The sequence below is a fragment of the Anolis carolinensis genome, chromosome 3 (genome assembly GCF_035594765.1).
Source record: "Anolis carolinensis isolate JA03-04 chromosome 3, rAnoCar3.1.pri, whole genome shotgun sequence".
Taxonomy (NCBI): domain Eukaryota; kingdom Metazoa; phylum Chordata; class Lepidosauria; order Squamata; family Dactyloidae; genus Anolis; species Anolis carolinensis.
Window position 1 is genome coordinate 189,562,688 of NC_085843.1, and position 27,486 is coordinate 189,590,173.

At 43.6% G+C, this 27,486-nt stretch overlaps 1 long non-coding RNA gene across 2 annotated transcripts in view; it reads left to right on the forward strand.

Annotated features, from left to right (window-relative positions):
- LOC134297702 (uncharacterized) overlaps positions 1-26,678 on the forward strand; it is a 114,958-nt gene extending 88,280 nt beyond the window's left edge. For both annotated transcript variants that reach the window (XR_010004548.1, XR_010004547.1), the window contains 2 exons: positions 23,979-24,246; positions 24,623-26,678. This is a non-coding gene — a long non-coding RNA (uncharacterized LOC134297702). The remainder of the gene's footprint in view (positions 1-23,978; positions 24,247-24,622) is intronic.
- Positions 26,679-27,486: the final 808 nt, after the last annotated feature.

Genomic DNA, 27,486 nt, shown 5'->3' on the forward strand with positions numbered 1-27,486 from the left:
CAGAGATGGTAGACTGTGGCAGAGATGGTCGACTAAGTGGAAGAGATGGTAGACTGTGTGGCAGAGATGGTCGACTATGTGGAAGAGATGGTCGACTATGTGGCAGAGATGGTAGACTATGTGGCAGAGATGGTAGACTATGTGGCAGAGATGGTAGACTATGTGGCAGAGATGGTCGACTATGTGGCAGAGATGGTCGACTATGTGGCAGAGATGGTCGACTATGTGGCAGAGATGGTCGACTATGTGGCAGAGATGGTCGACTATGTGGCAGAGATGGTAGACTATGTGGCAGAGATGGTAGACTATGTGGCAGAGATGGTAGACTGTGGCAGAGATGGTAGACTATGTGGCAGAGATGGTTGACTATGTGGCAGAGATGGTCGACTATGTGGCAGAGATGGTAGACTATGTGGCAGAGATGGTAGACTATGTGGCAGAGATGGTAGACTATGTGGCAGAGATGGTAGACTATGTGGCAGAGATGGTAGACTATGTGGCAGAGATGGTCGACTATGTGGCAGAGATGGTAGACTATGTGGCAGAGATGGTCGACTATGTGGCAGAGATGGTCGACTATGTGGCAGAGATGGTAGACTGTGGCAGAGATGGTCGACTATGTGGCAGAGATGGTCGACTATGTGGCAGAGATGGTAGACTATGTGGCAGAGATGGTCGACTATGTGGCAGAGATGGTCGACTATGTGGCAGAGATGGTAGACTGTGGCAGAGATGGTCGACTATGTGGAAGAGATGGTAGACTGTGTGGCAGAGATGGTCGACTATGTGGAAGAGATGGTCGACTATGTGGCAGAGATGGTCGACTATGTGGCAGAGATGGTCGACTATGTGGCAGAGATGGTCGACTATGTGGCAGAGATGGTAGACTATGTGGCAGAGATGGTCGACTGTGGCAGAGATGGTCGACTATGTGGCAGAGATGGGCGACTATGTGGCAGAGATGGTAGACTATGTGGCAGAGATGGTAGAATATGTGGCAGAGATGGTAGACTATGTGGCAGAGATGGTAGACTATGTGGCAGAGATGGTAGACTATGTGGCAGAGATGGTAGACTATGTGGAAGAGATGGTAGACTATGTGGCAGAGATGGTAGACTATGTGGCAGAGATGGTAGACTATGTGGCAGAGATGGTAGACTATGTGGCAGAGATGGTAGACTATGTGGCAGAGATGGTAAACTATGTGGCAGAGATGGTAGAATATGTGGCAGAGATGGTAGACTATGTGGCAGAGATGGTAGACTATGTGGAAGAGATGGTAGACTATGTGGCAGAGATGGTAGACTATGTGGCAGAGATGGTATTGTGATATACTGAACAGCGAAATGCCTCCAGAAAGATGGCAGGAAAGTAAGCATAGTTTGTGTGTGTTTAAATGTGTGTGTATTGATTTGAGACAACTTAGAATCATAGAATCATAGAATCATACAATCATAGAATAGTAGAGTTGGAAGAGACCTCATGGGCCATCCAGTCCAACCCCCTGCCAAGAAGCAGGAAATCGCATTCATAGCACCCCGACAGATGGCCATCCAGCCTCTGCTTAAAAGCCTCCAAAGAAGGAGCCTCCACCACAGTCCGGGCAGAGAGTTCCACTGCCGAACAGCCCTCACTGTGAGGAAGTTCTTCCTAATGTTCAGGTGGAATCTCCTTTCCTGTAGTTTGAAGCCATTGTTCCTCGTCCTAGTCTGCAGGGCAGCAGAAAACAAGCTTGCTCCCTCCTCCCTATGACTTCCCCTCACATATTTGTACATGGCTATCATGTCTCCTCTCAGCCTTCTCTTCTGCAGGCTAAACATGCCCAGTTCTTTAAGCCTCTCCTCATAGGGCTTGTTCTCCAGACCTTTGATCATTTTAGTTGCCCTCCTCTGGACGCTTTCCATCTTGTCAACATCTCCCTTTAACTGTGGTGCCCAGAATTGGACACAGTATTCCAGGTGTGGTCTGACCAAGGCAGAGTAGAGGGGGAGCATGATTTCCCTGGATCTAGACGCTATTCCCCTATTGATGCAGGCCAGAATCCCATTGGCTTTCTTAGCAGCCACATCACATTGCTGGCTCATGTTTAACTTGTTGTCCACAAGGACTCCAAGATTTTTTTCACATGTACTGCTGTCTAGCCAGGTGTCCCCCATTCTGTATCTTTGCATTCCATTTTTTCTGCCGAAGTGAAGTATCTTGCATTTGTCCCTGTTGAACTTCATTTTGTTAGTTTCGGCCCATCTCTCTAGTCTGTCAAGATCGTTTTGAATTCTGCTCCTTTCTTCTGGAGTGTTAGCTATCCCTCCCAGTTTGGTGTCGTCTGCAAACTTGATGATCGTGCCTTCTAACCCTTCATCTAAGTCATTAATAAAGATGTTGAACAGAACCGGGCCCAGGACAGAACCCTGCGGCACTCCACTCGTGACTTCTTTCCAAGATGAAGACGACACATTGGTGAGCACCCTTTGGGTTCGTTCGCTTAGCCAATTACAGATCCACCTAACCGTAGTTTTGTCTAGCCCACATTTTACTAGTTTGTTTGCCAGAAGGTTGTGAGGGACTTTGTCAAAGGCCTTACTGAAATCCAGGTACGCTACATCCACAGCATTCCCTGCATCGACCCAAATCGTAACTCTGTCGAAAAAAGAGATCAGATTAGTCTGGCATGACTTGTTTTTGGTAAATCCGTGTTGACTATTAGCAATGACTGCATCTGTTTCTAAGTGTTTGCAGACCACTTCCTTAATGATCTTTTCCAGAATTTTGCCTGGTATCAATGTGAGGCTGACCGGACGGTAATTGTTTGGGTCGTTCTTTTTTCCCTTCTTGAAGATAGGGACCACATTCGCCCTCTTCCAATCTGCTGGGACTTCTCCTGTTCTCCAAGAACTCTCAAAGATAATTGCCAGTGGTTCTGAAATAACTTCTGCTAGTTCCTTCAGTACTCTTGGATGTAGTTGATCTGGCCCTGGCGACTTGAATTCGTTTAGAGTGGCCAGGTGTTCCTGGACAACTTGGGGTTGGATTTCCCCAAATCCTTCGTCCATTTCATGTTGCTGAGGTTGAAGATGGCTTTCTTTTTGTGAGAAGACCGAGGCAAAGAAGGCATTAAGCAGTTCTGCCTTTTCCCTGTCCCCTGTCGCCATCACCCCATCTTCTCCTCGCAGAGGCCCTATCGCCTCCTTTTTCTTCCTTTTTCTACCAACATAAGCAAAAAAGCCTTTTTTGTTGTTTTTAATGTCCCTGGCAAGCCTGAGCTCCTTTTGCGCTTTAGCCTTGCGAACCTTTTCCCTACAGGAGTTGGCTATACATTTGAATTCTTCTTTGGTGATTTCTCCCCTTTTCCACTTCTTGTGCATGTCTCTTTTGAATCTTAGCCCGGTTAGAAGTTCTTTGGACATCCATTCTGGCTTCTTCGCACGTGCCATATTTTTTTTCTTTGTTGCCACTGTTTGCATTTGCGCCTTGAGTATTTCACTTTTAATTGTAAACAATTAAAGATTCTTAGAGAAATGAGGGAAGTGAGAAGAATGGTGCGAGGATGGAAAATTGAGCAAGGATGGTCCCTCTGGGTTGTTGGGTTTCTCCCTCAATAAGCCTTTGCTGTATCTAGAGATCTAATTTCATGTATGAAAGTAGGCAAATGTCATGTGCATTCGGACTAACAAATATATACTTTCTAGTCTTGAAATGCTACAATTCTCTAGTATGGATTTCCTCACTGATGGGTAACCTGTCTAAGTTTTGTAATCTAGTTCTTAAAATAGGTAAAGGTAAAGGTTTTCCCCTGACGTTAAGTCCAGTCGTGACCGACTCTGGGGTTTGGTGCTCATCTCCATTTCTAAGCCGAAGAGCCGGCATTGTCTGTAGACACCTCCAAGGTCATGTGGCCGGCATGACTGCATGGAGTGCTGTTACCTTCCCACCGGAGCAGTACCTATTTATCTACTCACATCTGCATGTTTTCGAACTGCTAGGTTGGCAGAAGCTGGAGCTAACAGCGGGCGCTAACTCCGCTCCCCAGATTCAATCTGCAAGTTCAGCAGCTGGTTGTTTAATGTTACTGCCTTCATTATATCACATCCATGAAGACACACGCCAGTTTCAGAAATGTTTTAATGCCAGATTACAAGATTTATTAGCATAGGGCTATAAATCAGCCCACAGAAGCCCCTTCCACACAGCTGAATAAAATGCTACATTATCTACTTTGAACTGGAATATATGGCAGTGTGGATGCAGATAATCCAGTTCAAAATAGATATTGTGGGATTTTCTGCCTTGATATTCTGGATATTCTGGTTTATATGGCTGTGTGGAAGGGTGCAGAGCTATATGGGCCCATTATGGAATACATGGAGATAAAAGGCCTCCAATATAGCCCATGCACAGAGATATGACTCCTATAGATTCTGAAAAGTAACACAGCAACTCCTATCAACAATGATTTTTAAAAGGCAAAACTGAAATTGTAACTAAAAGAAATGTGGGCAAATAGAACACCTTCCTTCAGGTACTTGTAGTTGAAGGTAAATCTTGAATGTAAGGTCCTGATCTGTCTTGGATAGCATTAGAATATTATTTGCTCTCAGCCTAATTCACTTGGCAGAATTCCTAAGAAGACAAAATGGAAGAGCCCTCTGGATATTGCTTTGAACACTTTGGATAAAAGAGAGGCACAAATGCTATAAATAATCCACAGGAACAGAGTGGTATATTTGATTGGAAATTATTTGTTTTATTGAGGAGGCGGAGGAAATGAAAGACATGAAAAATTGTTAAATGTCTCCTACCAGAAAACGACTTCCAGTTGCTACCAATGCACATTGCCTTTCATGTGTCACTTCCCTCTTTAGTCACAGGAGTGCCTTTATTCTTACTTGTTCTAAAAAGCACACACGTTTGTTCAAGAAGTGTTAAATACAATGGCAGGAAAGATTTCAAATGGCTATTTTCCCTCCTGCTTCTTCTTGAACCTGAAGTGAATACAAATGTGAACTGGGGAGGTTGGAATTGCTGACTTCATACTCCTCTGGAGTAGAAGATCTGAAACTAACAACAATAATTGTTGCTGTGTTTAGCCAGAGTCGATAGTAGCTCTAAGAAGCTGGCATCACGATACAAGAAATAAAATTAATGATCTGCTCATGAGGAGGACTGCTTCCAATTTGCCTTAGGGGGGAAAAACTCTCTTCCTCACACATACACTTAGGGAAACTTTTCTTTCCAAACAAAGAAAGAGAAGAATGGGAGTTTCAATCAAGGTATATTTCATGTTATCACTGCATCATTCACCATTTACTCCTCTCTTTTCTTTAACCTGTATTGGCCACAATCAAATGTTAACAAATCTGTTTGAAATTCTGACTCCAGTATTTCACTTTGAAGAAACTCCCGTCTATAATAAGCTCCCATCTATTTATATTCCTATGGGATTATGTATTTTTAAATCCTGCTTTTTGTGCTATTGATGATACTTTAGGTTACTGGCACTGTTCTGAGCTCAAATTGTTGTTTTATATACTAGTGGTTTTATTTTTTATTGTACTGCATGTTTAAGTGCTGTTTTAGGCACCTTGTGCCATATGTAAGCTGCCCCGAGTCCCTTTGGAGATATGGAGGCGGGATACAAAAATAAAGTTGTTATTATTATTATTATTATTATTTTTATTATTATTATTGCTATTCTTTTAAATAAAAATCTCTATATATAAAAGGGTAATGAAATTTCGGCCTAGGACAAAACAACAAAACTACACATCCCAGAAACACTAAACTTGGCAGCACAACCCCTCATCCATGCCTCTACGTTCATACAACAAAAAGAAAAGAAAAATGAAATCCTAATTAGAGGGAGAGGAATAATTGTTTTTATCCAATTGCTGCCAGTTAGAAGGCTAAGCTCCGCCCACTTGGTCTCCTAGCAACCCACTCAGCCCAGGGGACAGGCAGAGTTAGGCCTCACTTAGGCCTCTTCCCCACTGCATATAAAATACAGATTATCAGATTTGAACTGGATTATATGGCAGTGTAGACTCAAGGTCCTTCCACACAGCTATATAACCCATTTATAATCTTATATTATCTCCTTTGAACTGGATTATCTTGACTCCACACTGCCACGTGATCCACTTCAGTGTGCAGTCGGACACAACTGGACTTAATGTCAGGAGAAAACCTTTACCCTTTACCTTAACTACCACCAATTCCTCAATACTTTATTTCCCATATCACCATACTTTGCCACAGCAACGCGTGGCCGGGCACAGCTAGTTACTTATAAAATAAAAAGGAAGGAAACTGGCTGACTTATAAAGATTTACTGAAATCAGCTTTTTAAAAGTCTAGAACAGTGGTTCTCAACCTGTGGGTCCCCAGATGTTTGATCTTCAACTCCCAGAAATTCTAACAGCTGGTAAACTGGCTGGTATTTCTGGGAGTTTTAAGCCAAAACACCTGGAGACCCACAGGTTGAGAACCACTGGTCTAGAATGTGTGTCAGACTATGCTTGGCTTTCTCATTCTGCTAGATACAAAACTCCAGGAGAACATGGCCACTCCTATCTAAGAATCCCACCACTTCCACCCCATTAACCAGATCATCACTGTTAGTTAGGATAATCTAAAATAGCTGTTCCCCTTGTTGCCTGTTTTACCTTCTAATCCTAGACCAAAGTTTCTTAAATGGTTGGTCACAACCTCAAATGGGGTCCCATTAGCTTAATGTTGGAGTTGCGAAATATTTGGCAACAGTGAAAGATTTCTGAATGCCACCTAGTGGTTGTTTTAGGTATTTACATAAATCTGTTAGCAAATGTCTTGATGATGGAAAGTGATTTGTAATTATGTGACAAAATCTGGGACATGTTTTTCATGAGTAATATGCCCAAATAGTTGAGCCCTGATGGGTGTAATTTTCATTTGGTCATTCTTTGACATCTCTGCTGAAGCTCTAAAGGGGTATTTAAGCAAAGTAAATCTCTTCATTCCACTACTACCTACTTTCTTTCACCTTACTTCATCAGATATCTGGATTTGTTTTTTTGATGAAAGTTTGGAATCTGGGAAGATGACAATCCAAATAGACACCAGGCATATAAACTAAGGCAAAGCTGGCCAGACAGTTTTCAAAACCATGTAGGAATGTAGCGATGTCACAGAATGCATGCCTTTATGCTATGAAACAGGCATAAGGCAGTACCGCCTTCCACCTGGAAATGTATGTCCTCTGTAAAAGACCATGTGGATCCCACCGGCTGTTAGGAATTATGGGAGTTGAAGTCCAAAACACCTGGAGGACCCAAGTTTGCCCATGCCTGCTATTAAAGGTATCCCCGGTCATCATAATAGGATGGTGATTCCTCACAGCCAAGTATGATTCTCTTCCAAAAGCAGAGTGTTAGCAATGGGTCCGTAAGCGACTATAGAAACCTATTCTGGATATGCATGGAAGGCGGGCCAGACAAGGGTTTGCTTGACGTGCTTCCCTCTTGATATGTTTCTCCCTTTCGTCCTCTATTTGTGCCTCTTCTAAATCCACAGCACTGTTGGTAATAACTGACCTCCAGTTAAAATGCTTAAGGGCAAAGGCTTCTTAGTTATCAGTGTTTATGCCACATTTAAGTTAACTTTAAGCCCATCTTTAAATCTGTTTTTCTGTCCACTGGCATTTTTTCTGTTCTTGAGCTGGGAATAAAGTAACTACGTTGGAAGAATGACCTCTTGTGATGCAGAATGCATGCCTTTATGCTATAAAAGGCTCCTTCAGCGATGTCATTGGACATGATACTTTCAACTAGTTTTTCTCAAACTCTCTTCCTTCAAGTGTTTTGGACTTCAGCTCCCAGAAATAATAGGCAGCTTACCAGCTGTTAGGAATTGTGGAAGCTGATGTCCAAAACATCTGAAGGAGCAGCATTTGAGAAACACTGCTTTAAACATAAATCAGAGCTGCACAGAATATGGCAGTCAAATTAAGTCTAAAGAGTGAAGAAAAAGTTCAACACTTTTAAAAGCAGTATTCTTATCATGAGTTTGCTCCCCCTCACCTTAAGAACTGGAGAAGAGTTTTCTGTCCCTGAGATCTGGGGACTTAGTCACTCTGGTGATATGGCAACTCTAAATGTAACTCTTGGGCTGCAAATCAATAAAACAACAACAACAACAACAACACAAATGAGGATTTAAAGATTAAACTGCAAAGACTCTGGCACAAGTCAGTAAAGGTGGTCCCAGTGATGATTGGCACACTGGGTGCAGTACCTAAAGACCTTGGCCAACACTTGAAAACAATCAGTGCTGACAAAATTACCACCTGTCAGCTGCAAAAGGCCACCCTACTTGGATCTGCAAGCATTACTCGCCGATACATCACATAATCCTAAACAGTTGGGAAGTATCAGACGTGTGATCCAATACATCAGCCAGCATAGTGATCTTGTTTGCTGTGTACTAATCTTGTTCTGTATCGAATAATAATAATAATAATAATAATCATCATCATCATCATCATCATCTGCAAAAAGCCACCCTACTGGGATCTGCACGCATCATCTGAAAATACATCATACAGCCCTAGACACTTGGGAAGTGTTCGGCTTGTGATTTTGTGATATGAAATCCAGCATATCTATCTTATTTGCTGTGTAATAATAATAATAATAATAATAATAATAATAATAATAATAATAATAATAATAATAATAATAATAACTTTATTTATATCCTGCGACTACCTCCCCAAGGGGACTCAGGGCAATTTCCAACAAAAGAGTGGCAAACGTTAAATGCCATAATAAACCAACAAAAACAAATAAACAACCCAACCAAATCCCAGAAATAAATCCACATATTACACAAAATTATAACACATAATAAATGACTCCTTGGGCTACAAATCAAAGTTTTGTTCCACATAAAACCTTTAAAAGCCATCTTTTTTTCTTGCATAGCAAGGGGCTGGACTGGATGTCCATGTGTTTTCTTCTAATTCTATGATTCCATTTTATGTCAGACCACAAATTAGAAATAGCAGCCAAATAAACTCGTAGCCTCCATTGAAAAGGCTTGCGGATTGCATTCAGCCTGCAGATTGTGCCTTAAATTTAAGCTCTTAAAAAGGCCTGCATGAAAAAGCATGATTTGTTTATGTCTCTTTCTCTCTGTGTGTATATATATGTAGAGAGAAAGCACAATTTAAAGTATAATTGTAGTATTTCTCGTAAATAGTTCAGTTGGCCATGAGGAGCTGCATGACTGATTAAGAAACTTCTCAGAACTCTTATATTAATAGAAATACAAAAGAAAACAGTTATAGTGGTGCTGCTGTAGGATAGTTTCTAGAACATTAAGGTCCAAGATAATCTGAATAATATCTTACTTCAAGCAAACCATTGTTAAGCTTAATCACATTTTGTGATGTTTGGACAACACGGGAAGCTGTGGTGAATTCAAGCTGTAGGCCCATCATTTTATCCATTCTCTGTGGCTACTCTTCAGCTCTAGAGCTTTCTTCCAAGGCTCTCTCTTTTCTGATGCAGATGAAAACATTTTTATATATTTCTTAGTTTCCTTAACTGCTAAATGTTTTAAATTATTTTTATTATATCAATAGTTTAATGCTATTGTATCATAACTTTTTACAAATTATGCCTTGAATCCCAGTTTTAGGGGAAACGTATTATATAAGTAAAGAAACAGAACAAACTAGAGTGAAACTTTCTAGTGGCAACTGAGCACAGTTAGTTTGGTAGAGGTGATATCCACCTGTGCTTCCTTCAAGCACACTAACACCTACCTGTTCTCACTGAAAATACTTCACCTGTTTATAACCAAGAAGTGCATTTGCTATCCCTTTATCTGCATCAAATCATTTTAAAACACTTTGGTAAACTTGTTGACAGTTTTTAAATTCCTACCATGTTGAATTGTTTACCCAAAGTACTACTAGGAGCATTAATTTATTGCACAGCCTCCTTTGGGGGCCAGAATGTTTATATGATGTTGATGAGAGTGGGAATCTTACCTCCTAATGGTTGCCTTAGTCCATTAATTTACACATATAGGGAGAAAACTTAACCAATATTCTCAGAAATATGAAATAACCACATTTGCAGAAAATTACAGAGTCTCTCTTGGAAAACATCTTTATTTATATTTTCCCCTTGTTTGGTTTATGTTTGCAACATTTTTCTTCTTTCTGGCAAAGGTTCCATGGTTCTTGGTCAGAACAAAATCCCAGCTTGTGCTCAAAAGAACACCACTTAGTGGTTTATGCAAGGCTGTCATTAGACAGCTCTCTTTCTCTCAAATTGCTAGGCAGCTCTGCCATATCAAAATCTGTGGTGTGAGTTTTAGTTACACTGAGTACTGCAACAGCAAAGCCAGGCAGTAAATGGGTAGAATAATCTAGAACAGCAAAAAAGATGATGCAAGACTAACTTTCTCATTACATAGATGCTTCGGACCTGATATAGCAATTTCAACCTAACAGTTGGGATGTAACAGTTAGTGACATTATTTCACAGTGAAACATTGCAGCAAATGTTAGGTGCAATTCTTCTCTGCCAATGCAGAGCATCCAGGTTCAAGAGGAGAAGCCTTTGCAGGGGTGTAAAGTAAAGGTAAAGGTTTCCCCTGACGTTAAGTCCAGTCATGTCCGACTCTGGGGGTTGGTGCTCATCTCCATTTCTAAGCCAAAGAGCTGGCGTTGTCAGTAGACACCTCCAAGGTCATGTGGCCGGCATGACTGCATGGAGCACCATTACTTTCCTGCCGGAGTGGTACCTATTGATCTACTCACCTTTGCATGTTTTCAAACTGCTAGGTTGGCAGAAGCTGGAGCTAACTTTCGGTCTGCAAGTTCAGCAGCTCAGCGCTTTAACACACTGTGCCATCGGGGGCTCTGTGGGGCTCTGCAGGGGTGGGAGACAAGTTAAAATGGTCCACCTCAGCAAGTAATTCCTTTGGGATTTTCCTGTCATGGTGGCAGGTGATCCTGTCGAAGCCCTGGTCGATCTTTGGAATGAATAGATGACTGGAGCGGAAGACACAATTGTTCCTGAACATCCCCTCTCATTTAGCAGAGCCAATCCTGCTCCCTGATTTATCAGGGAGCTAACATCAATGAAGCAAGTGAAATGGAGACTAGAGTGCTGCTGTCGGAGAACTCGAGATGAATCTGACCAAACACGGGCTAGAGCATCACCTGGGGCCAACTCCATGGCAATAAAGGCAGCCAAGAAGGTTTACTTGGCTGCCTGCAATGCATTTGCAGTCAATAGACCAGGGAGCTGTTTTGAGTGGTCAGGATGCTCCTTCACCCTAATTCTCAGGGTGGGCCCCTTGATCACTCAGCAGCTCGATGTGGTGAATTCACCCATCATTTTGTAGAAAAAGTCACTCAGATCCACTCCAACTTAGAAACCAGCATTATGGTAGCTCCAATAGATGCATCTAAGGCACCTGTCTGTCCTAGTTTGATGGATTCGTTTCAGTGTGTTCAGCCTGATGACATGGACAAGGTCCTTAGAGCTGTGAGGCTACCACGTGCCCTCTGGATCCTTGCCCTTCCTGGCTTATCAAACAAGCTGGAGGGGGATTGGCCGACTGGATCTCTAACATCATTAATGCTTCACCAGGGTAAAGTACCATCCAGCCTGAAGAAGGCTGTTGTAAGACCAATCTTAAAGAAAACTTCTCTGGACCCTGCGATCCTTAACAACTATCAGCCTATTTCCAATCTCCACTTCCTGGGCAAGGTTCTGGAGCAGGGGGTGGCCACCCAGCTTCAGGGATTCTTGGATGAAACAGATTATCTTACCCATCGCAGACTGGTTTTAGGCCTGATTATGGAACAGAGTCAGCTATGATCACCCTGGTGGATGACCTCCACAGAGAACTAGACAGAGGGAGTGTGTCCCTGTTGGTTCTCTTGGATTTCTCAGTGGCTTTTGATACCATCAATCATGGTAGCCCTCTCCAGGATAGGACTTAGGGGTATTGCGCTGCAGGGGCTCTGCTCATTCCTGGAGGACCGGACCCGGATGGTGCTGCTGGGGGATGCCTGCTCGGACCCCTGGCCATTGGCTTGTGGGGTCCCGCAAAGTTGTATCTTTCTCCCATGCTTTTTAATATCTACATGAAACCAGTGGGTGAGGTCATCCAGAGGTCTGGAGTTCAGTATCATCTGTACGCAGATGACACACAACTCTTTTACTTGTTTCCACCTCAAACCAAGGAAGCTCCTCGAATTCTCAACTAGTGCCTGGCAGCTGTGATGGACTGGATGAGGGCTAACAAATTGAAGCTAAATCCAGACAAGAGAGAGGAATTCTGGTCAGTCGTGAGGCCAATTGAGGAATAGGGTGGCAAACTGTGCTCGATGGGGTAACACTCCCCCTGAGGACACAGGTCTGCAGTTTGGGGGTCCTCCTGGACTAAGCATTGATGCTTGAAGCTCAGGTGTTGGGGTGGCCAGGAGGTCCTACGCTGTGATGACCCATGGGCCTTGTAGTCCTGCTCAGGACATTGTAATTCCTGATGAAGATGAAAACTTGGGTTTTTTACCTTCCCAGTCTGAACTGGATTCCTCTCAGCCAGATCTTTCCCAGGCAGATCTGGGAACCTTGCACCTGCAAGAAAGTTGTCTCCCAGAAGTATGTCAAACAAGCCCAGAGCCTACTTCTCCCGTATTCTTGCGCCGGGAGTTTTGTAAACAACAGAGAAGTTTGGATTCAGCTTCGCGCAGGAGTGCGAGGATTGCAGCTAAGAATGTGGCCAATTAAGACTGCTTCTCGTGAGAATCTTTGGGGAGTCTCACATCTGGTCTCAGAGTTAGCTTTCGGTTCTGATTCCCAGAGAACTGCTTCGGCGGGAAAGCTAGACTCTATTTAGGTGTTTTAACCGCGTAGTAACTTCGCGGAGTCAATTCGTCAGCCTTCGGAGCGAGTTGTGTCTGGACAGCGCGCTCCGATTCAAGCCTCGCTCCTGCTCAAGCCTTGCCTTGCTATCCAGCCTTCGCCTTGCTTCCCAGCCTTGTTTATCTACGGACTTTGCCTTGTTTCCCAGGATCAATCCTTGCCTTGTTCCACGGATTTATCAAGTTATTCCACGGACCTTGTTCTTGTTCTTAGTTACCTTGTTCCACGTTCAAGCCTTGTTTCAAGTATCAAGTTATTTCCTAGCCTCGCTCAAGTTTCATGGACTAAAGGACCTTGTCATCTCCCCTCACTTTGCTTGGCAAAGTGAGTGTTTCGGTTATTGGATTACAACTTTGGACCTTAATATTTCTTATTGGACATTGTTTTTTTGGACTAATTCTGACCTTTCCTGAAAGGTCTAATTCTGAACTATTCTCTACACTTGTTTTTATTAACTTTATATATTCCTTCAATAAAGATATTAGATAGATACTGGCCTCTGTGTATGGTTATTGGTGCTCTGCAGCCTGGGTCGTGACAGTTTGACTCCGCCACCCTAAGCACCAATTAACCTCGGCCAGAATGTCTACCGGAGTCGTACCTGGGCCGAGCGGCCAGCCGATTACCTACACCATCGACAAGGAAGAGGTGGACCGAATCCGTGATAAGCTCAATGCACAGGATGGAGAAATAAGGGGTTTGAAGGAACGCGGAGTTCGTCTTCCGGCCATGGCGTTGCCAACCAAGTTTACTGGAGAAGCTTCTAAGGTTCATGTCTTCCGTCGCCAATGTCAAGCTTATCTGGAGGCCCGTGCTGCCGAGTTTCCCCAAGAAGACATCAAAGTGGCATGGGTTTACAGTCTTCTAGACGGGCCAGCGGCCAGCTGGGCGACGGCACTGTTCGACCAAGTCTCTCCACACCTAAGATCAGCGCAACACTTCTTGGACCACCTCAAGGAGACTTGGGGAATCGAGGACAATTTGGAGGCAGCCGGTCACAAACTCCGTCGCCTTTTCCAAGGAGACAGACCTATGTCTCAGTATATAGCCGAGTTCCGAGTGCTGGCCCACAACACCGGCTGGAACGATGTAGCCCTCAGGGGACAATTCCGGGAGGGTCTCAACATTGAAATGCTGGAAGAAATCTCCAAGGTGGATCCTCCCCAGACCCTCGAGGCACTCATTGATCAATGTTTACGGGCTGAAGTCATGATTGCCAACAGGAAACAGTGGGTTCGAGGCCAGGGCAGTAGAGCCGGGGCAAAACCCCCCGCTCCCGCCAGCGTTCAGCCACGTCCGGTGTGGAGACCCCCACCGCCAACCCCATACCCCAGAGGAGGCGAGGAGGTGCCGATGCAGTTGGGCAATGTGCGTCCCAGACTAGATGCCGCCGAGAAGGCCCGTCGTCAACGCTTAAACCTCTGCTGGTACTGCGGGAACGGGGGCCACTTCGCCAGAGAGTGCCCAGCCAAAGGGAAGCCTGCCGCCCGTCTTGCGGCGGCGTCCTCCACGGAGACGAAGGCGTCTGAGCCGACTGGCACACAGCCGGCGGGGGAAGCCAACGACCGGGTGTAGAGAGGCTCGCCAACCCGGTCAAAAAATCCATCCAAGAGCCGCCAACCGGGGTCCTGTTCCTTCTCGTGGTCACATTATGGTCAGCAAAAAGGGGACCCGTCATGATCCACGCCATGATAGACTCTGGAGCTACCAACAATTTCATCGATAGAGAGTATGCCGACTCTCTGGGATTACAATATCATGATTTCAAGAATGCCCGTGTGGTGCAAGCCATAGACGGCCGTCCCCTCAAGACGGGCCCCGTAAGTCAGTGGTCGGAACCCACCAGGATGTGGATAAGGGAACATATGGAAGAGATTTCCTTCTTTGTTACCGAGGTTCCCCATTTCCCTGTGATTTTGGGAATTCCATGGCTGACTCTCCACGACCCTAACATCTCCTGGTCCAACAGAGAACTGCAGTTTGCTTCACCGTATTGCCAAAACCATTGCCTCGTAGCCAAGGTATGCCATGCCACAGACACCGAGCCCATCATCACCTTGCCAAAGAAGTACTCCGAGTATTGGGATGTATTCAATGAGAAAGAAGCCGAAAAATTACCCCCACATAGACCTTATGACTGTGCCATTGACTTGGTGGAGGGGGCCCCGATCCCGCGAGGGCATCTCTACTCCCTGACTGAACCAGAGCAAGAAGCTCTCAGGGAATTCCTAGAGACAAACCTTCGCAAGGGATTCATCAGACCCTCTCAATCCCCAGCCGCCTCCCCAGTGATGTTTGTGAAGAAGAAGTCAGGGGAACTACGCTTGGTGGTGGACTACAGAGCATTGAACAATATCACCAAGCGGAACAGCTATCCCCTGCCCTTAATCTCGGATCTACTGGATCGGCTTCGAGGAGCCAAGGTTTACACCAAGCTGGATCTTCGGGGGGCTTACAACTTAGTTCGCATCAGGGAAGGGGACGAGTGGAAGACCGCCTTCCAGACCAAATTCGGATTATTTGAGTCCCGAGTTATGAATTTCGGTTTATGCGGAGCCCCCGCAACGTTCCAGCATTTTGTCAATGACATTTTTCAGGACTATCTAGACAGGTTCTTGATAATCTACCTGGACGATTTTTTGGTGTTTTCCAGATCACAATCAGAACATGAGAACCACGTCAAAATGGTGTTACAACGATTGCGGGATCATGGACTTTATGCCAAGCTGGAAAAATGCGCTTTTGATCTACAAGAGGTAGATTTCCTTGGTTACCGCATCTCGCCTCTAGGGCTTTCCATGGATCCAGCCAAAGTTTCAGCAGTATTGGAATGGCGGGCGCCAACTAACAAGAAAGAGGTGCAGCGGTTCTTGGGGTTCGCGAACTACTACCGCAAGTTCATTCCAGATTTTGCCCGCTGGTCCGACCCCATCACTAGCTGCATCCGTGGAAAGCAGCCTTTCCGCTGGACTGATCAAGCAGAGAAAGGGTTCCAGCAACTAAAGAAACTATTCACCTCCCAGCCAATTCTACAGCACCCAAATCCTGGAACCCCTTTTGTGGTGCAAGCGGACGCCTCTGATGTGGCAATTGGGGCTGTACTCTTACAACCGGTGGGAGATCACCTCCACCCCTGTGCCTTTTATTCTCGTCAACTAACCACACCAGAGAGGAATTACACCATTTGGGAAAAAGAACTACTGGCCATAAAGGCAGCCTTTGAAACTTGGAGACATTGGCTAGAAGGGGCCAAATTTCCCATTGAAGTCCACACTGATCATCGTAATCTGGAACATCTAAGAACTGCCCGCAAACTAAATCAGAGGCAGCAACGTTGGGCTTTATTCTTTGAACGTTTCAACTTCCAGATCCATTATGTGACCCCAGCCCAAACCAAGCAAGCAGACGCCCTGTCACGTAAACCGGAATACGCTGCAGGACGCAAGGAGACCTTTGAATCCCAACTGCTACAACCTGAGAACTTTGCCACGCTCACGGTGGGGAACACCAAATCCATTCCCATTGGTTCAACTTCCCCTACTCCAGGACCCATCTGTGCTCAAGAAATCAGGGCTAGTCAGCAAGCAGATGCCTGGGCGCAGGACCAACTTCGCCAAGGTCTGCATTTTCCCTTTTCGCTTAAAGATGGGCTGCTCTGCTATAGAAATCATGTTTATATCCCACCCGGACCGGGCAGGGAAAAAGCGCTTCGTCTGTGTCATGACTGCAAACCAGCAGGACACTTCGGACTATTTAAAACTATGCATTTGATCCTAAGGGATTTTTGGTGGCCCAAGATCCGCAAGGATGTGGAAAAATATGTCAACACCTGCCCAGTATGCCAGCGCTCCAAGATACGAAGGGAGAAGCCCTCAGGGCTTTTACACCCCCTTCCTACCCCATCTCGCCCATGGGAAATAATTTCCGCGGATTTCATCACTGACCTACCACCTTCCTGTGGATTCACCACGATCTTAGTGGTGGTGGACCTATTCACCAAGTTAGCCCATTTCATTCCCTGCGAAGGCCTCCCCACGGCCAAGGAAACTGCGGATCTATTTCTTCAACATGTTTTCAGACTACATGGATTGCCCAAGAGTTTAGTCACAGACCGTGGATCTCAATTCACCTCTCGTTTTTGGAAGGCACTACAAAAACTATTGGGCATAGACTCTCGCTTATCTTCAGCTCATCATCCCCAAACAGATGGGCAAACGGAGCGCACCAATGCCACTTTGGAGCAGTATCTTCGCTGTTATGTAAACTATCAACAGGACAATTGGGCTTCTCTGTTACCACTGTCTGAGTTTGCCTACAACAATGGAGTTCAAGCTTCTACAAAAGAAACGCCGTTCTTTGCAAACTACGGCTTCCATCCACGTTTCTTCCCCCCTGTCATTGAAACTTCAGAGGTTCCCGCAGCAGAGGATTGGCTGCAGGAACTCACAGCGGTGCAACAACTTTTGCTCCAGCAACTGGATCAAGCCAAGGAGGACTATAAACGCCACGCTGACAAACATCGCCAGCCGGGCCCCGAAATCAAGGTAGGAGATCGGGTTTTCCTGTCCACTCGCTTTCTGCCCTCCCACCGCCCTTGCCGGAAGTTAGATGCCCGGTTCATTGGTCCCTATCCAGTGGTGGCGCAATTAAACCCCGTGACTTTCAAACTCCAACTTCCGCGTTCAATGCGCATTCACCCAGTGTTTCACCGTTCCCTGCTCCTTCCGGCGGATGGTGTGCGACCTGATACAGACCAACCGGCCCCCCCTCCTGTTTTGATGAATGGGGAGGAGGAGTTCGAGGTTGAGGACATTTTGGATTCTCGCTTTCACCGCCGCCGCCTACAATATCTCATTGACTGGGTGGGTTTTGGCCCTGAGGAACGCTCTTGGGAAGACGCCTCCACAGTCCATGCTCCTGATCTAACCCGTCGCTTTCATCAGACCTATCCCACCAAACCACGACCTCGCGCCTCGGGGAGAGGGCCCCAGTTTGGGAGGGGCCTTGAGGAGGGGGATAGTGTGATGACCCATGGGCCTTGTAGTCCTGCTCAGGACATTGTAATTCCTGATGAAGATGAAAACTTGGGTTTTTTACCTTCCCAGTCTGAACTGGATTCCTCTCAGCCAGATCTTTCCCAGGCAGATCTGGGAACCTTGCACCTGCAAGAAAGTTGTCTCCCAGAAGTATGTCAAACAAGCCCAGAGCCTACTTCTCCCGTATTCTTGCGCCGGGAGTTTTGTAAACAACAGAGAAGTTTGGATTCAGCTTCGCGCAGGAGTGCGAGGATTGCAGCTAAGAATGTGGCCAATTAAGACTGCTTCTCGTGAGAATCTTTGGGGAGTCTCACATCTGGTCTCAGAGTTAGCTTTCGGTTCTGATTCCCAGAGAACTGCTTCGGCGGGAAAGCTAGACTCTATTTAGGTGTTTTAACCGCGTAGTAACTTCGCGGAGTCAATTCGTCAGCCTTCGGAGCGAGTTGTGTCTGGACAGCGCGCTCCGATTCAAGCCTCGCTCCTGCTCAAGCCTTGCCTTGCTATCCAGCCTTCGCCTTGCTTCCCAGCCTTGTTTATCTACGGACTTTGCCTTGTTTCCCAGGATCAATCCTTGCCTTGTTCCACGGATTTATCAAGTTATTCCACGGACCTTGTTCTTGTTCTTAGTTACCTTGTTCCACGTTCAAGCCTTGTTTCAAGTATCAAGTTATTTCCTAGCCTCGCTCAAGTTTCATGGACTAAAGGACCTTGTCATCTCCCCTCACTTTGCTTGGCAAAGTGAGTGTTTCGGTTATTGGATTACAACTTTGGACCTTAATATTTCTTATTGGACATTGTTTTTTTGGACTAATTCTGACCTTTCCTGAAAGGTCTAATTCTGAACTATTCTCTACACTTGTTTTTATTAACTTTATATATTCCTTCAATAAAGATATTAGATAGATACTGGCCTCTGTGTATGGTTATTGGTGCTCTGCAGCCTGGGTCGTGACATACGCACAATTAAGACTTGTGTGCAACTGTACCTCGGAAAGTCAGATCTGGCCACGGTAGTCCATGCCTGTTGTAGCCCAGTCTGAACCTGACATTGGGCCCATTCAGCCAGTGATTGTCCCTACACCTGCTTTGCCAGAGGACTCTGGGTTTGGGCCTGAAATGCAGCCAGAAGACTCTGAGTTCGGGCCTGACATGCTGCCATAGTTTGGGCTTGAGATACAGCCAGAGTATGTTCCAGTGGATTCTGGGACCAGAGACAGAATGGTTGCAAGCAGGCATTTTGAACCACATTCCTCTCTGCTGCCGAGGCCAGTTCACCAGGTGTCAGATGGACATTCTAGTTTAGAGGAGGATAATGTATTTGACAGGAGGGAGTCCATATCTCACAGAAGGAGGCAAAGAGAACGTTTACTAAAACGTAAATGACTCCTTTTGAGGCACCCTAATGAATAGTTTTCTCATGAGAGAAAGAGTGTTCTTATGAAACAAAGACCTTAAGTTTTCCTTAAATGCCTGGTCCCTCTCTGCTATGGAAGAGGTGGCAACTTTGTAATTCAAGAGAGAAAGATCTTTGCTCTGTGTTATTCTTGCAGCTATGGATCTTGCTCAAGTTCCAGCCTTGTTTTTGCTTTTCAATCCAGCTAAAAGTCCCGGTAATTTTGCTGTTGGGATTTCTATTACCTTGGATTACTTTTGAGTTTTATCTTGCATTCTAGTCTTGTATCCTGTGGTTCCAGTTTGTTCCATGCCTTGGAATTGAATCTTGTTTGGACTATTCTTGATGATTTTCGTGGAACTGTGTTTGATATCCGGTTTGGACTATATTCTTTGAATGACTTTCTTTGACTCTTGCTTCAAGATTTCTAAGTGCACTACTCTTGTGGATTTAAACCCATTTTATTGACGCTGAACTTTATTTGCTTGTGCTTACTTATAACCATCAATAAACAGCTTGTTTGCTTATATTCTGGGGCTCCAGTGTGGTTTGACGGTGCCTATGCAGTTTAGGGGTGCAACGATGCCTTAGTTACATTTCATATAGATTATTACAATGCACTCTATGTAGGGCTGCTTTGGAAGCTTCAATAGGTACAAAGATCTGCAGCCAGGCTGCTGACAGGGGCAGTTATAGAGAACATATGACCCCTTCCTTTCTGAAGCAGCTTCACTGGTTGCCTATTTGCTTCTGGGCCCAATTCAAAGTGTAGGTTAGTATCTATAAAGCCCTATACGGTTCGGTTCTGCCAATTTATGCGACCGCATCTCCCTTTATGAACCTGTTTGGGCCTTAAGATCGGCTGGGGAGGCCCTCCCCTCGATCCCACCCTCATCACAAGAGAGTCTGGTGGGAACGAGGAAGAGAGCCTTCTCAATAGTGTCTTTGGGAATGATTAGTTAACACTCCCTTAATGTGGATGAGATCTTTGTTATATGGATATACTACAGCTTATGCTTTCATTTAACTTATAAGAATCACTGTGTTTTAACTAATGTTTTATACTGCCTATTGTTTCATTTGTTTCTTTTGTTTTGTCTTTATATTGATTTGTCATATTCTTATCTGGTTTATTATTATTTTGCATATATTATTCATTATATTTATTTATGTTGTAAGCCACCCTGAGTCCTTTCAGGGATATGGAGCGGGGTATAAATAAAGATTATTATGATTGTTATTATATGATGATGATGATGATGATTGACACAACGACATAGTATGACACAGCAAACAAGATAGGTATGCTGGATTTTGTATCACAAAATCACAAGTCGAACACTTCCCAAGTGTCTAGGACTGTGTGATGTATTTTCGGATGATGCGCGCAGATCCCAGTAGGGTGGCCTTTTGCAGTTGGCAGATTGTAATTTTGTCAATGTCTATTTTTTTCAAACGTCGGCAGAGAGCTTTTGGCACAGCACCCAATGTGCCGATTACCACCGGGACCACCTGTACTGGTTTCTGCCAGAGTCTTTGAAGTTCAATCTTGAGGTCCTGATAGCGGCTGAGTTTTTCCTGTTGTTTTTCATCAATCCGTCACCTGGTATGGCGACATCAATAATCCAACCCTTTTTCTTTTCCACAACTGTGATGTCTGGTGTGTTGTGTTCCAGAACTTTGTCAGTCTGGATTCGAAAGTCTCACAGTATCTGCGTGTTCATTTTCCATTACCTTTGCAGGTTTGTGCTCCCACCAGTTCTTTACTGCTGGGAGGTGGTACTTGAGGCATAAGTTCCAATGAATCATTTGGGCCACTGTTTGTAGTCAGTCTGTGCAATTTTCTTACAGCAGCTGAGGATATAATCAATGGTTTCATTATTATTATTATTATTATTATTATTATTATTATTATTATTATTATTAGGTAGTAGCATCCAGGAAGAACAAAGAACAAAGGCCTTCCTAAGTTGCTGGACCTGCATGAACATAATATAATTGCTTATATAATGCCTTATTACGCAGCATCCTAATAAGAAACTACAAAACAGCATGATGAAACATCTGTCTTTCAATTCACAAGATTTATAAGTGCAGTACAAGTTTTACCATAAATAATCTAGCAGAAACAAGCATACACTCTCATCCAGCTTTCATTGTGTGTTCTTGCATAGCAGGGGGTTGGTCTGGTCTCTTCAAACTGATTCTATTTCTAACTGCAGTCTCCCAAAGTTTTAAAGCTTATGTTGTATGTGTAAAAATATGTTTTAGTACAGGGGTCCCCAAACTAAGGCCCGGGGGCCGGATGCGGCCCTCCAAGGTCATTTACCTGGCCCCCGCCCTCAGTTTTATAATATATTTTTATATCAGTTGTAATAATATAATATATTGTATATACATATAATATTGATAATAATCTTATGTTATACAATATAATACTAATAGTAATACCATATAATAATATTAATTATATGTTATATATTAGATATTATATAATAGTATAGTGGTATAGTTCAATATAGTAATATACAATGCTAATATTGTGTTATGCTAATAATATAATATATTGTATGTACATACAGCTGCTCTGAGTCCCCTTCAGGGTGAGAAGGGTGGGATATAAATGTAGTAAATAAATGCAGTAAATAAATAATTAATTTTAGACTTAGGCTCGGCCAAAGTCTGACATGACTTGAAGGCACACAGCAACAACAACAACAACAATCCTAATTAACTTGACTATCTCATTGGCTAGTAGCAGGCCCACACTTTCCATTGAAATCCTAATAAGTTTATGTTGGTTAAAATTGTTTTCATTTTTAAATATTGTATTTGTATTGTTCTTTCGTTGTTGTTGTTGTTGCACTACAAATAAGACATGTGCAGTATGCATAGAAATTTGTTTGTATTTTTTATCAAATGATAATTCGGCCCCTCAACAGTCTGAAGGATTGTGGACCGGCCCTCTGCTCAAAAAGTTTGGGGACCCCTGTTTTAGTATGTACTTTTGTAGTGATTTCAGCTAGGATTGTGGTTAAGAGGTCCTTGCCTAGTGAGCATCCAGTAAACCAGATGAGCCAGAATAGAGAAACAAGCTCCCCAGGTTGAAGGCAAAGCCACAGAGTTTTGCTGTGATTTGGTCAAAAAGAATGCAAGTACAAGCCATTTGCTTGAAACGGTACAAGCATAAACTCACAGAGAAATACATTACATTTTATACAGTTCTGATGGCTATTCAGAATTCCTGCTTCTTCCTCTGATTGGCTGAAAATGAGGCAGGCTAGGATCTGTGCCAGGATTGCCTGGGCATTTCCTTGACGGCAGGGCTGCAGGAGGAGATTCCCATGGCAGAAAGAATGGCAATTGGTGGTTGGTCAGTTCAAAAAACCAATCCGTTGCAGAGGCGCCCCTGGGAAAGGCAGAGTTCATGAGGAAATAATGGTTTGGATATGCTGAAGAGTCTCTGATTAACTCAACTGTCCGGTTCCATGTGAGACAAAGGTACAAGATCCAGAAGACAAAAGTGGTGACTATAGACAATCAAAGGCTTGGCTGCCACAAAGAAAATTAATGAATTTGCACCTACTAAGCTTCTTATTTAATGGGAGCAGCAGATTCTCAGCCTCAAGTTAAATGGACAAACACCCTGAGCTTATGTTGTTGACAAAGAGGATCCATCTATCTACATACACATACAAAGACTCTGATAGCTACTTGGCTTGGGAAATAGCTGGAGGGATCCTGACCATCATCTCTTTCCCAAGGGGTTATGTAAATTGGGGGCATGGAGAGGTGGCTGCCTTATTTTTACTTATTTATTTATTTACAGTATTTATATTCCGTCCTTCTCACCCCGAAGGGGACTCAGGGTGGATCACATTATGTACATATAAGGCAAACATTCAATGCCCATAAACACATTGAACTGAAACAGAGACAACAGACAGACAGACGCAGAGGCAATTTAACCTTCTCCTGAGGGGATGTTCGATTCTGGCCACAGGGGGGAGCAGCTGCTTCATCATCCACTCTGACGGCACTTCCTCATTCCAGGTCGTAAATTAGTTAAACTTGCCTCCCCACTTTTATAAGTGGTACCTTATTTCCTACTTGATAGATGCAACTATCTTTCAGGTTCCTAGGTCAGCAGCAGCAGGGGCTATATTTTATTTTTAATTGACGGGTGCTCACCCCGCCACGGGCTGGCCTCGAACTCATGACCTCATGGTCAGAGTGATTTATTGCAGCAGCTGTTTACCAGCCTGCGCCACAGCCCGGCCTTCAAAAGGTATTTTGATACATGCATTTGATACAGTTTAGGCACTTTATACTTTTAGGGATTGACACAGTACATAAAAGATACAAGTTATACAGAAATCATCAAATTGATACATTTTATTAAAGATGATAGTTTGTAGGGTACAGTTGCTGCTAGATCCATTCTGGAACCTCTAGTGCTTTGACATTTTGCAACTCCAGGTCTATGGAAAAGGTTTTAATAAAAAAGAAAAAAATATTATTTGCTTGAAGTCTCTTGATGAACTATAAAACGTTAGGGGCGGGGGTGCCATGGCTCGACAACACTATTATGGTATGTTTTTAAGTATTATTATGTATTTTAATTAGGTTGTGTTTTGCCTTGAGCCATAAGGAAGGTTGGGTTGCTGACCTGAAAGCTGCCAGGTTCGAATCCCACCCGGGGAGAGTACAGATGAGCTCCCTCTATTAGCTCCAGCTCCATGCGGGGACATAAGAGAAGCCTCCCACAAGGATGGTAAAAACATCAAAAAAAAATCCAGATGTCCCCTGGGCAACGTCCTTCCAGACAGCCAATTCTCTCACTCCAGAAGTGACTCAAGTTGCTCCTGACATGAAAAAAAAGCCATAAGGAAAGGTGGGTAATAAATAAAATTTATTATTATTATTATTATTATTATTAATAATAATAATCTTAGTTTAGCTTACCTTGTTTTAGCTTTGCCTCACCTCACCTTGTCTTACCTTCAGTGGGATCACCACCTCTTCCTTACTCTAATCTATGATGCTAATGTAATGCCATGTAACTGCTGTTTTAACATGGCTGAGACTACATCTTGGGAATGCTAATATTGTGAGTTTCAGTTTCTCAAATCTTTCAGAAGGCCCAGTAGTCATGCTGGTTAAGGAATGTTTGAACTGTAGTCCAAACACTAACTTTTCCAAGTTCTGGCAGCATCTCGACAACAGAGACAAGCCATTCAATATTGATATCTAATTTCTCTTTTCTCCAGGCATACTGAAGGAAAACAATGGGCGAGAAAGAAGAAGGAACTGCAAAATACTTGGTCACCATTTGTTGAACTGCACAGTTCATTTTGAAATAGCATTTGCCTATTGAAATATTTCCCTCCAAGGTGTTCACACAGAAAGTATAAGCAAATACTCCTCCAAATTACAAGCCTATAAAGCTTGATTTGACTGAAGCAATGTGACTGTCTCCTCAGGACTAAACTATTTGTGGATTGCTATTTAAACACACCAAGCAGTTCATTATCATTTGTGTTTCTCTGCTGGGCTTTTACCCCTTTGTAAATCCACTTAAGTCCTGGATTGAGACATTCCTAAACCTGCCAGGTCATTCCTGCTTATCTTTCCCATGACACTCTGTCTTCTAATCATCCTGAGGCCATGTCATTGCATTTCTACATAAAGCAGTTCTAGATGAATGGGGATATTCCTCCCCCATACTCCAGCTCTGCTTTTTTTGCTATGGGTTGAAGGGAGGGGGCTACCAGCACAGTTTAAACACAGACAGTATGACAAATGCATGGAGATTTTCTCAAGCAGAATAGAGTTTGCGACCATGGACTGAATGTTAAATGGACCATGCCCTAAACATAAAAACAACCCAAACATACCTACTTGATTTATATTAATGCTCCCGCCCCGCACCCCATCCCACCCTTCTGGTCAAAGGTTTAGGCACTTCAAATAGTTTCCCAGGGCAACTTGACTGTGACAGACTTTTAAAAAGCTTCAAGACATAAATTGAATTACAGTATGCTCAGCTTGTGGTTGCTAGGGAGATTCCCAAGAGTGAGAGAAAGTTCCTGGTGATTCTTTGCTAGATGTTGTGTGGATTCTTTTCTTTTGCTTTCCTCTCCCCCCCCCCCCTTCCCCCAACTCTTCTTTTGGGAGACTGTGAAATTAAAGCTTTGCGAGACAAAACTGAAGCTGGCATGACCCTATGAGAGAACAAATTTGCATAGAGCAGATTTTTTAAAAAGCTAAAAAAATCTCATAGTCAGGTGAGTGGTTTTCGTTGAATCTCTCTAGGTAGTAAACCTTTTCCTTTGCCACACTTATAGAAATCTGGAGGGTGGGGAGATCGGATCACAAACTTCTATAATGTCCAGACTTAACACAGACCTTCAAACCACTTGGTGGGGGTTGTCTGTTAAAACACCCCTCCTGAAAAGAGGCTTCTTGCAAACTTAAAACTCATCACATCAGGCCACAAGGCATATACAACTGTCTTCATGAGAAATGCAGAGTTTGCTCTTCTTGGAATCCAGACTTTACAGACTTGTTTCTGTTGATGCTGGACATTGGATTGGATGTTATGTTTTAAATTTGGGAATTTCTATTTTGAGTCTGAGAAAGCACAGAAGAGCTGCAGGAACCCACTCACTGACCAAAAGTGAATGAGTGAGGTTAAAAAGAAATATACACGGAAAAACAAAAACATTTACCTACAGAAAGCTATGTCAGATCCACTCCATGTCCCACCAGCAATATCCAGTTTTGATCCACTGCCAAGCAAGAGCATTCCACAAGAGTAATTCTCAGAAATATTTTTGAAAAACAAAATAGTCCAATAACAACAACAACAACAACAACAACAAACAGAGGCATAACACCATTGCTCATATGATTCATTGGAACTTGTGCCACAAATACCATCTATCTGTGACAAAGAACTGGTGGGATCACAAGCCGGAAAAAGTTACAGAGAATGAACATGTCAAGCTACTCTGGGACTTTCGAATTCAGACAGACAGGGTTCTGGAGCACAATACTCCTGACCTCATGATCGTGTTAAAAAACAAAGTATGGATTGTCGATGTTGCAATCCCAGGTGACAGCAGGATTGAGACGAAACAACTGGAAAAGCTGACATAATATGAGGATTTAAAGATCAAATTGCAAAGACTGGCACAAGCCAGTCAAGGTGGTCCCCATGTTTTATCAAGCAAAACATGATAATATAATGTACCCCATGTAAGCCGCCCCGAGTCCCTGTTGGGGAGATGGTGGCGGGGTATAAATAAAGTATTATTATTATTATTATTATTATTATTATTATTATTATTATACAAGAGACATAATCCATACATAAAATAAAAGTACATAATACTTATGCCATGCTACTAATAATTATGTTTTGGATTCTATCAGAGCCCAGCTCTGCCTTAAAAGAACTTATATCATAATACACCCTTTGGAGTCAGGTTGCTGTGAGTTTTCCGGGCTGTATGGCCATGTTCCAGAACATGGAACATGGCCATACAGCCTGGAAAACTCACAGCAAGCCACTTACTTTGTGTTGATTTTGCCCTTTTCAATTCTACAAAAGTGGTTTAGCTTTAAACGATTTCTATCAGCTGAGTGGCAACATTTACAACTAAAGCATCACCACTTTCCTTTTACACACAAGATGTCAGTGCTGAGGACTCCAATATAAACTAGATTTGCTGATGTTACATTGGGTGAGTTCAGCATCCTGATGTTGAAACTCTCCAAAACCTTAATAACACCTTAGCCAGATTGTCTGAACTAGTGGGTTGAATCATGAAGGCTACTCACAAACCCTCCACCTGATGTTAATACATTTATAAGTGCTGGATGTTTATCCACTTCACCAGCCATCACAATTTTGTTCCCCATTTGGTCGCAACCTCCCAAGTTCTTGACTTCTTGATATCACTCTCCAACAAGGATCTCTCCTTAACATCTCTGAAATATGACCTTCCAACTATATCTTACATGTTTTCCTCAGGTTAAGTAGACACTCTTGTTTTACAGACCCATTAGTATAAGTCTTCCTTCATGGATATAAAACCCTTCAGCCACTTGTCTTCTCCCTTTCCTGTCT